The 11,695-nt window shown below is 44.4% G+C and overlaps 1 long non-coding RNA gene across 1 annotated transcript; it reads right to left on the minus strand.

Annotated features, from left to right (window-relative positions):
- Positions 1-6,394: 6,394 nt before the first annotated feature.
- LOC115545941 (uncharacterized) lies at positions 6,395-11,423 on the minus strand. Its single transcript, XR_003977159.1, has 3 exons — positions 9,653-11,423; positions 6,710-6,771; positions 6,395-6,562 (listed from the first exon to the last, which is right to left on the minus strand). It is a non-coding gene; the product is annotated as an uncharacterized LOC115545941 (long non-coding RNA).
- Between the last annotated feature and the right edge of the window lie 272 nt (positions 11,424-11,695).

The raw sequence follows: 11,695 nt of genomic DNA on the forward strand, positions 1-11,695 counted from the left end.
GAGGATAAGAGACTCTCCATCTCCCTCCATCCCCCCTCTCCTCCCTCCCTCTCTCCCCCTCTCCTTCCCTCCCCCTCTCCCCCTATCCATCTCTCCCCCTCTCCCTCTCTCCCTCTCTCCCTCTCTCCCCCCCTCCCTCTCTCCCTCTTTCCCCCTCTCCCTCGTCCCGACCAGTGCCGGCGTCTCCGTGATGAGCGGGCAACCGCTTGGCCAATCCCGCTGGATTCCTCCAGCGGGATTGGCCAAGCGGTTGCCTCCGTCTGCCTCAGCCGCGGCAGCGCCCCCTCCCCCTGGTCACGTTGACCTCCATGGCGAGCGTGTCCACGCCGTGTCGGTTGACAGCGACACACTTGTAACAGCCGCAGTCCGACGGCAGACCCTGCGGTACTCCCAGAGAGCCCTGGGAGAACACCAACGCCCTGGAGGTGTTGGCCGCGTGGCTGACGAGGAGCCCGGGGAGGATCCAGTGGATCTCCACATCCGGGGCGGCGGTGGACTCGCACGGAGGGCGATGGGCTCGGAGGGACGTTTGTGAGCATGTTTGTACATTGAAGAACAGATTCATTGATCGGTATCGACACTGAAACTACTTATATAATACTGGTACACTGCCACGCACTTATTGTACGTTGTACGCACTTATTGTACGTTGTACGTCCTGGAACTTAATGTATGCACTTATTGTACGTTGTACGTCCTGGAACTTAATGTATGCACTTATTATATGTTGTACGTCCTGGATCTTAATGTAGGCACTTATTGTTATTTTGTACTCACTATATTCAGAGAGAGAGTGTGTGTGTCTGTGTGTGTGTGTGTGTGTGTGTGTGTGTGTGTGTGTGTGTGTGTGTGTGTGTGTGTGTGTGTGAGTGAGTGAGTGAGTGAGTGAGTGAGTGAGTGAGTGAGTGAGTGAGTGTGTGAGTGAGTGAGTGAGTGAGTGAGTGAGTGAGTGAGTGAGTGAGTGAGTGAGTGAGTGAGTGAGTGAGTGAGTGAGTGTGTGTGTGTGTGTGTGTGTGTGTGTGTGTGTGTGTGTGTGTGTGTGTGTGTGTGTGAGTGAGTGAGTGAGTGAGTGAGTGAGTGAGTGAGTGAGTGGGTGAGTGAGTCGGTGAGTGAGTGAGTGAGTGTGTGTGTGTGTGTGTGTGTGTGTGTGTGTGTGTGTGTGTAACCCTCTAGGGCAGTAGAGTACTCAGATATGGACTAGTGACTAGGTTTGTATGGAGGGTAATAATAAAGTGCCAACACAATGATTAACTGCAGCCATAGGTTACTTTTAATTTGACTGTATTAAACTTTGTAAGAAAAAATAAAATAGATTCTCAGTGCAATCAAGAATAATCAACAATTTTCACAGTTTAGACCATAACATTAGGTAAGAAACAACTCTCTTTAAACACCATTAAATGTCAAACAAATGTCCATAAGAACGAATAAAAATAAGAAAATAAATTCCTTGGAAATGTTTAGTTTTCTTTAAGTTCAGTCTTTGTTTCCTTTAGTTTCCTTGGCTCGTTCACTTCAGCATGCATTTATAAAAAGAGTAATGTCAAGTCAGAGTCAGAAGTCAAAAAGTCAAGGGGTCGTTTGTGGCGCTTCAGAGCGCTTTCACCATGTATCAAGTTTTTAGTTTAATTTATTCATGCTAAGGTGCCAAGTTCATCAAATGATGAAGGTAAAGGAAGAACGCTCTCTTCCTCGCCACATCTCGGTCCACTCCTTTGGGTAAGGAGGTATGTTCACTAGCTCGCCACCCCTTCGTCGAGGGGAATTCCATCCAGATTCTCCAGAGTATCCAAGGGTTCAAAAAACCTAGCCTACATGAAAACAGGTTATTAGTACATGGGTCTGGAAATAACACTCTTCATGGCCATATTGGATATCATCAAAATCCTCAACATACTGTTGAAAGGTGGCTTGAAAGGACTGATAACTCAGTGTCTCTGTAACAGTTATAGTATCTTTGCCTCACTCGTTGTCTCTCTCTGTCTGTCTCTCTTTCTCTTTCTTTTTCTCTCTCTCTCTCTCTCTCTCTCTCTCTCTCTCTCTCTCTCTCTCTCTCTCTCTCTCTCTCTCTCTCTCTCTCTCTCTCTCTCTCTCTCTCTCTCTCTATATTAAATACCAACTGATGGTAAATCACATGTTTTTTATGCTACAATATTTGCATATTTTCAGACATAATGTCTTCAGGTCTATTATACACTACTTTCTGTCATAATCCTAACAAGGAACCTGATTGAAAGAACAAGAGGCCTATGGGATAATGTTGCATGTTGTAAATGACTTTAAACTGAATCTTGGTTCCTGGTGTTCTCTTGGGAACCAAACTGCAGCAGAACAGGTTCAGTTATTAAAGATTCGTTCACACCTGTTTATCATTTGTAATGCATGCTTCTTCTATGATTTTAGTCCTTGTATTTATTGTGTACATGTAAGGGAATATTTTCTGTTATATTTGTTAATGAAGAATATTTGCAATAAACAACTCAGTGGATTCAACTAAAGGTTCTCGTGCGTTCAACCGATGGTTCTCCCCCTTTCTTCAGTTTAACTCTTTCAAGCTGAGCAGATGTTTCTCCAAATCTTTCTGTTGGTTATCCTAGCAGTACACCTGGAATGTCCCTCCAGCCCCTTGGGTCCCAGCAGTTCTCTAAGGGGTCCTGCTCCCTGCCCTGGGCCCAGTCTTCAGTCCAAGGTCTCTAAGGGGTCCTGCTCCCTGACCTGGGCCCAGTCTTCAGTCCCAGGTCTCTGAGGGGTCCTGCTCCCTGACCTGGGCCCAGTCTTCAGTCCCAGGTCTCTGAGGGGTCCTGCTCCCTGACCTGGGCCCAGTCTTTAGTCCCAGCTCTCTAAGGGGTCCTGCTCCCTGACCTGGACCCAGTCTTCAGTCCCAGCTCTCTAAGGGGTCCTGCTCCCTGACCTGGACCCAGTCTTCAGTCCCAGCTCTCTAAGGGGTCCTGCCCCCTGACCTGGACCCAGTCTTCAGTCCCAGCTCACTAAGGGGTCCTGCTCCCTGACCTGGACCCAGTCTTCAGTCCCAGGTCTCTAAGGGGTCCCGCCCCCTGACCTGGACCCAGTCTTCAGTCCCAGGTCTCTAAGGGGTCCTGACCCCTGACCTGGGCCCAGTCTTCAGTCCAAGCTCTCTAAGGGGTCCTGCCCCCTGACCTGGGCCCAGTCTTCAGTCCCAGCTCACTAAGGGGTCCTGCCCCCTACCTGGGCCCAGTCTTCAGTCCCAGGTCTCTAAGGGGTCCTGCCCCCTGACTTGGGCCCAGTCTTCAGTCCCCCGCTGGCTCTTCCTCAACTCACTGGTTGTCATGGTCCGTCCCTGGTTTTTCCCATTCCCCTGCCTGCCACCCTGATCCCTCCTAATTAACCCAACCACCTTCACCTGTGCTCCCCCTATATCAGTCCTCTCCTTCCAATCACCTCTGTCTGCCGACTACCCTCTGCCTGTCGACCCAGTCCCTGAATAAAGCCTTGTACCTATCCTGCACTAGTCGTCTGTCTGTGCACTTGGGTTCTGCTTCACGCCCCCATTACACTGGTGGCTTGGGGTACAATAAGCTCCGACCTCTGGAGACATTTCCTCCAACGCGTCACAACGCACAACAGTGGAGTCTCCATCACCTCTTCATCAGTGTGTGGAGGGAGGATATTACCACAAACACAACAGTGGAGTCTCCATCACCTCTTCATCAGTGTGTGGAGGGAGGATATTACCACAAACACAACAGTGGAGTCTCCACCACCTCTTCATCAGTGTGTGGAGGGAGGATATGACCACACACACAACAGTGGAGTCTCCATCACCTCTTCATCAGTGTGTGGAGGGAGGATATTACCACACACACAACAGTGGAGTCTCAATCAGTGTCTCTAAAGTAAGTTTGGTTTTCATGCGTCCTATCATCACTAGTCCCTTCTTTGTCCACTGGGTGGCACTTTAGAGACTGATTCAACTTGTGCTCCAGCAGCTGCTCTGTGTGGAGAAGCTTTAAGGTAGAACCTTAACACTAAATTAACCTCTTTGTTATTCACTTTATGTCCCCTCTTTGTGGTTCCAGTCTTTACTAAAGGCCTCAGCTGTTCAACCCCATAACAGCAAGTTAATGAATAACTAATATCTCTGACAATTTGACCCAGTTATAAGATCACCTGAAGTAACTGATTAACTAATATCACTGACTATTGAGCCCAGTTGTAAGATAAGCTAATGAATAACTTATATGTATGACTGTAGGAGCCAATTCCTTTGCATCGTGTGTGTGTGTGTGTGTGTGTGTGTGTGTGTGTGTGTGTGTGTGTGTGTGTGTGTGTGTGTGTGTGTGTGTGTGTGTGTGTGTCTGTGTGTGTGTGTGTCTGTGTGTGTGTCTGTGTGTGTGTGTGCATGGCCTTGTACTAACCTATTTAAATGGCATTCAAATAGGTGGCAAGAATATATATCTCAAACATTACAGGTATATCAAATGTAGATCAGTGAGGTACTCAGGGATTAAAATCAACTTGTGAATTTATTAATTCAACTGATTTAAAAAATACATAATTTGCTACATGTGTTACATGTGTAAGATGAGCCATGCATAATCAAATGAACCAAATCCCTATACCACACACATGGGTTAACATAAAGAGGTGACTTGCATGAGCATAATGACCATCACTTCTACTGAGACAATCACCATGTATTCAAACAATTGACAACAATAGCACTGTATGTGATCGTGGAACCCATTCATTCAACAGGCAGTGTTTGACTCTAACTATAGCATCAACTAGTTATCTTTAACCTATGAGTCAAGTCAGAGCTCTGGTCCAGACAGTGGTTTGTTACCAGTAGAGCTCTGGTCCAGACAGTGGTTTGTTACCAGTAGAGCTCAGGTCCAGACAGTGGTTTGTTACCAGTAGAGCTCTGGTCCAGACAGTGGTTTGTTACCAGTAGAGCTCTGGTCCAGACAGTGGTTTGTGACCAGTAGAGCTCTGGTCCAGACAGTGGTTTGTTACCAGTAGAGCTCTGGTCCAGAGAGTGGTTTGTTACCAGTAGAGCTCAGGTCCAGAGAGTGGTTTGTTACCAGTAGAGCTCTGGTCCAGAAAGTGGTTTGTGACCAGTAGAGCTCTGGTCCAGACAGTGGTTTGTTACCAGTAGAGCTCTGGTCCAGACAGTGGTTTGTGACCAGTAGAGCTCTGGTCCAGACAGTGGTTTGTTACCAGTAGAGCTCTGGTCCAGACAGTGGTTTGTTACCAGTAGAGCTCTGGTCCAGACAGTGGTTTGTGACCAGTAGAGCTCCGGTCCAGACAGTGGTTTGTTACCAGTATAGCTCCGGTCCAGACAGTGGTTTGTTACCAGTAGAGCTCTGGTCCAGACAGTGGTTTGTTACCAGTAGAGCTCTGGTCCAGACAGTGGTTTGTTTACCTGTCCTTGACCTGACCTGCAAACCCGAACAAATGTCCTCATTCCCCAGTTGGGACACTCTGCTCTGTTAAGCTGCTCTCACTCCGCCGGGCGGCAACTCGCCGCCTCCATTCATTTCATGAGGGACGGGCGGCAGAGGGGAGGCGGTTACAGCCGCGGCTTTTGGACCAGGAAGCGGTTGCCGCCCACGTGAACGCGCACACACTTTGCCCTACCGCTCATCTTTTCCTGCGCTGAAACTTTCGGCGCCAGCCGCCCGGCAGCGGCAGCAGTAGCAGCCGCTTTAAGAACGCCTGGCCCTTCACACCGCCGCGTGAACCCTCCGGCAGCGAGGCGGTTATCAGGGCGGCTGCCGCACGGCGGTGTGCTAGCAGCTTTAGCGGGCAACTACAGTGGGCAGCTAACTTCTGTGAAATAGATGAATTAATAATTGCTGTCAATTAGAGTCCAGCTACGACAGGCACTGAACAACTTAAATTATTTTGCTGCAAAGACATTACATGAACGTTATTTTAATGGTTGCTGCTGTGACAGGTAAAGTAATTAAGAATCAAACCCCAGAATGCTGTATTCTTCAAGCAAAACCAATGAGAATATTTTCAAAAGGCACAAATCAGTTACGTTTAAGCAAGGCATTTATTCAGACAAATAAAGCCTAAATAAATAAAGCCTTGTATAAATAAGCAAAGCCTTGTATGAGGTCTAAAGTGCATACAAGACAAATAATCTTCTGACATTCAGCTTGTGTGTGTGGTGTGTGTGTTTGTGTTTGTGTTGACCAATCATTGCAAGCCAATGATTGGTCAGAGTTAAAACATGTGACACCACTTTTCCAGCTAATATAGCAGGGCTGAAGGCTGAGAGAAGAAGCCCGGGAAGCTGTCAGAGGGGAGCCATGGACACTGTCTCTGAACCGGACCCTGGACTCACTGTGGAACCTGAGGACAAGTCTTTGGACCCGAGGAAGACCAGCCACAGAAGATTTGGTAGGTGACCTTTTTAGAGCATTTAAAATAAATAAACCACTAAAATAAATATTTTCATGTATAATGTTTATGTATTACTGTATAACTGTGTGTATGAATGTATTACTGTGTAACTGTATGTGTGTACATGTCAATAATCAGGGAATAATAACAAGTATGCTGGAGACCAGTTGTTCTGCTTAAGTGTGTTCATAATGCAACACGAGAGCTACAGTACTTCTGATGTTTCTTCTAGATGGGGAGGGATTCTGCAGACCGTAGGAAGACTGTCTGGACTGTGAATGACAGCCACGCAGTATGAATATATCCCTGTGTACATAACTGTGTGTGTGTGTGTGTGTGTGTGTGTGTGTGTGTGTGTGTGTGTGTGTGTGTGTGTGTGTCCTATTCCTGAACAGCCCTAAAGTCCTGCAACATTGTTTTGCTGATATTCGGACTGCTGAGTATTCTCTTAATCTCCCTGCAGTTCAGTGAGTCTAAATCATATCATCCTGATTAAAATAAAAATAACAATAGAAGTAAAAATTCTAATATTATTGATATTATTATTATTATTATTATTATTATAGGTGTACGTCCTGGCACTTAATGTACACACTTTTGTACGCACTTAATCTACATTGCACATATTCATAGTACTTAATTGTGTAGCATCTGCAGTGGCTGATATCAATGTTGTACACAGGGAATAGGTTAGCCTAGCAATTGTTGGTTCTTGCACTTGGTTATATGAATATCTTTACTATACAGACAGCGATATATTGTTTCACTTTTTATGACAAATGTAATTGTTGTAAGTTGCTTTGGATAAAAGCGTCTGCTGAATGCCCTAAATGTAAATAAATGTAACAATAAATGTTATCGTTATAAGAATTAGTATTTATATTAATATTAATTGTAAATACATGTTTTCTTTCAGGGGGATGGACTTTGTGTTGGGTTGGCTGTGGGTTATGTTAGGATGTCATTCTGTTTTAGAGCTAATATGTTCTATATTCCTCTGTCCTGTCCTAGACTCAGCGACACCTTGGACGGAGGGGAGTGAGCACTTACTGGATGAACTTGGTGAGGGCTTTATAGAAGTTATGAGAGTTATTAAATTAATCATGTTATTTCATTCAAAAATACTCTCGGCTTTTGTGATTTATGTTTGAACATCCCTCCTTACATATATATATATATATTAGTGGTGGGCATAGATTTTTTTTTTTTTTCTACATTAATCTACATTAAAATGGCAAACGGCAAAAATCTGTTCGTTTACCTTGACAGCGGTCAATTATACTGGGAAATGGTGATTTATCAAATATTATTCACCACCGGAAGTTGTGAAGTGCCCATGTAAGTGAACGGAGCATAAACAAAAATAATTGACAGCAGTACGTTGGGAAGGCCCATGCAAGTGAATAGAGCAGTCTACAGCATTGAGAAGAGCCGTGTAATAATCCATAATAATGTAAGGTTTAGAAGTTAAATATTTGAAAGTTGTAGAATAAAATAATATAATTTATATTGGAGTTAATTTGCTTGAAATGTACTTTCAATTTTTAGTCAGGTAATCATTTACATATTTATGTTACACAATTATTACCTGTTTACATGTTTACATATTTAACACAGTCAGGGTATTCTGTTGAATCTGCCTCACTGATTCCCTCACGTTTACCTCAGTCTTAATTCTAGCTTCTGATTGGTTAGTTCAGGCACGTGATGGGTCCGAACAAGGAAGTGTTTGAAAATAGATTAACGGCGATATTTTTTTTATCGCGCGATAAAAGTTTTGCGTTAACGCAGCCGTTAACGCTGATAACGGCCCACCACTAATATATATATATATATATATATATATATATATATATATATATATATATTTTTTTTTTTTTTTTTTTTATTGTCAGGCCAACAGAGCATAAACAGTGTTAAACTACTAACCAAAATAAAGGATGTCCCCTTGTGGCAGCATGGTGGTACTGCAGGTGTTGTTAGGCTCCTCCTCCAGCAGGGGGAGCAGTAGAGTACAGAGGCGCTGGTCTTTGTTATGCGCTCAATAGAGTGAGGTTTACAGTTCTACCTAAGGCAAAGATGGACCGGTTTGATTGAGTCTTCACAAAAGGTCAGGTTCTTAATGTGGTATACTACACAGGGTCAGGGCTCTACATCAAGATAATCTGAAAAAAAATTGGTAGGACCTTGTAGGACAGGTTATAATCGCCTTAAGGATATGCAATAAAAAACATGTAAGAGATAATTAGGATGGCATGCAAGAAATAACTGATAGTAAGAAGTTAAATTGAATTAACCACAAATCACTTGCATATTTTAAACACAGTTTAGAACATGAAACGATTAACTCTTACTTTGTCTGCGTATCTCCAACGTCTACGTAGCATCTTTTTCTGCGTTTGCTTTCATTGGTTTAAATTGGAGCTGGTTAAAGGTTTGCCTTCTTGTCTGCAAGCTCTGCCCCCGACCGTCAATCTCCCTGGGAAATCTTTGTAGACACTGCTCTGTTATTCAATCATGTTTGAAAAGGCAGGCGAGAATACTGGGTGTGAAACTCCTGGGTCGCCCTCTAGTGGACAGGTGTTGGGATAGAATGAAGGGAGTGTCTTATGCTGCATCGATAGATATGTGTTTTAAACGTTCACTTCTCTCCTCCTGGTTTCTTCAGGTTCAGTGGGCCAAACGACCCGCTTCACCTGCCACGCCGGCGGCACGCCGGAGCCCACAGTAGAGCGGCTCCACAATGGCCGGCCCCTGGAGATGAATGGCACAGACAACCAATCAGAGGCCTGGGTGGAGAGGGGGTTTAGGGTTAGGGTTCCTCTTCGTCAGAGGGGTGAGGTATGGCGTGAACACGGTCTCCTGCATGGCAAGCAACAGCGCTGGCACGGCCAATCACACCGCTGAGCTGCTTGTCTTTGGTAAGTTCTGGATCCAAGGAGAGAGGCTTGTTGTTTATGTGTTCATAGCATTGTTGTTGATATATTCATAGCATTCTTGTTGATATATTCATAGCATTGTTGTTGATGTATTCATAACATTGTTGCTATATTCATAGCATTCTTGTTGATATATTCATAACATTGTTGTTGATATATTCATAACATTGTTGTTGAAGTTTTCATAATGTTCTCGAGGTGGGTGTATATATATATATATATATATATACATGCATGTGTGTGTATATATATATATATATATATATATATATATATATATATATATATATATATATATATATATATATATATGTGTGTGTCACTACATGTTTATACGTGTACTTTTTTTTTATGGTCACTTGTGTCACCCCCTGCTTTACCCAAAACGTAGTGAACCCAAAACCGTGATATGAACCGAACCATGAATTCCGTGAACCATTCCCTAATTTTTATGGGTGTCATGGCGTGACAGAGGTGTTTTTTAAGTCCATCTACGTTTAGTTTCTACCGGAAGTAGACAACCAGCCATGTGTGTTGTCCAATGGAACCTAGCCTCAAACCAATGAACAACAAACTATTACTCAGACGTGCAAACTTAATGGACAAGTGTAAGGAATGTGAAATAGGACAGGAATAGGAACTAGAAATCGTACAATTATTGAAGATTGTGTACTTGTACTGCCATTGCACACACATTTCACATACTGTGTGTGAATATTAGTATGATTGTTTATCTATGTGCATGTACGTTTAAGTATCTGTACATAGTTATATGTATGTTTACGTATGTGTACCAGTGGCGGCTGGTGGATTTTTAAAGTGAGGGAGGAAGGACTGCGCGCTTGGTTGCCATTGGCCTGCTTGCACTGTTGGTGTTAAGGAGCGGGGCGAGGGGACCAAAGGGCCGGACACAGGGAGGCAGAGACGGGGTTAAAGGAAAGAGGGTTTACTGGGACACGGGGTAGATGACAAGCTGGGGCGAAGCAAGCGGTAGTCAGGCAGGCGAGGGTTCGGCAACAGGGAGTCAGTCAGGCAGGCAAGGACTGGGCGACAGGCGGGGGCTTCAGCGTCAGGCAGGCAGTCAGACAGGCGAGGACTCGACGATAGGCAGGTAGTCAGGCAGACAGGGGTTCAGCAACAAGTGGGCAGAGTGACGGACGGAGAGCTAGGGAAGAGGGGAGAGGGTTAGCAAGGGAACGGGAACACCGAACTGGGTCTAGAGAAAGCTGGTAGGACTGATACGAACTGGGTAGTTGTAACGACCAACTGGCACCGGCTGGATGGAGATCCCCGGCTGAAGGAGGAAGTGGAGATTGCTGATTGAAGACAGGTGTGATGGAAGAATGGGGTACAGTGGCGTCAAGTGGCCACTAGATGGGGATGTTGGACCGCGTAGCAGGACGCGGCGTGACAGTTAGTGGCGTATGGTATGTGGGACTCAAGTTGTTTCAGGGTGCTTTGGGGAACTACTAAATAGCAGGGAGGGATAATTATGCAAAGCCCTTCGGTCAAATCAGGCCTACTCTTGATTAGTAAAACGAAATGAAAATCTAAAAAATCTGGTCCTATCGTTGGCCATATTTTTGCCCTCAATGAATAACACAGACCTGAATATCATTACAAAAGCAATAAAAACAAGAATAGAAACGGTCACCCCACTGCTAATCCACTCTGACCAGACTGGCTTTATCAAAAATAGACTTGCTTCAGACAACATCCGCAAACTCTTCAACTTAATTATTATATCTTTATATTATATCTTACTTTGTCAAAAAAATTTGACAAGGTAAACTGGACCTTTCTATTTAACACCCTGCACAAATTTGGTTTTGGAGAGTCGTTCAACCACTGGATAAAAACATTGTACACCTCACCTAGAGCCACAATAGTCACAAATGGGATATACAGGGTCAGCTCCTGCCTCATGAGAAGAAGTTGCCTGGAAACTATATGCTAAATGAACGTAATAAACGTTAGCCTGGGGCTAGCTAGGCTACATTTTGAGACATGTCAAAAACAAAGTAGAAAACGTTTTTACATTGAATGTGATGTGACCTAATTGGCTGCATACTTGTGACAACGTATTAGCCCAGAGTTGAAGGGCTGTGCCTGTGACTGTTGGTGGTTGTGGTTGATTTTGTTTGAATGGGCCGAATTGTGATATTATGGGTTATTATGTGTATTATGTGATAGTGTTTAAATATGGTCGATAGGGTTTACATGTGGTCGATAGGGTTTACATGTGGTCCATAGTAGTGTTAAATGTTATTTTCCCTCTCTCTCCACCTCATCCCTCACTCTCCACCTCAAGCTGGTGTGTGGTGAGCATTCTGGCGCCAATTGGCTGCCGTGCATCACCCAAATGG

This window comes from Gadus morhua, chromosome 6 (genome assembly GCF_902167405.1).
Source record: "Gadus morhua chromosome 6, gadMor3.0, whole genome shotgun sequence".
In the NCBI taxonomy this organism is placed as follows: domain Eukaryota; kingdom Metazoa; phylum Chordata; class Actinopteri; order Gadiformes; family Gadidae; genus Gadus; species Gadus morhua.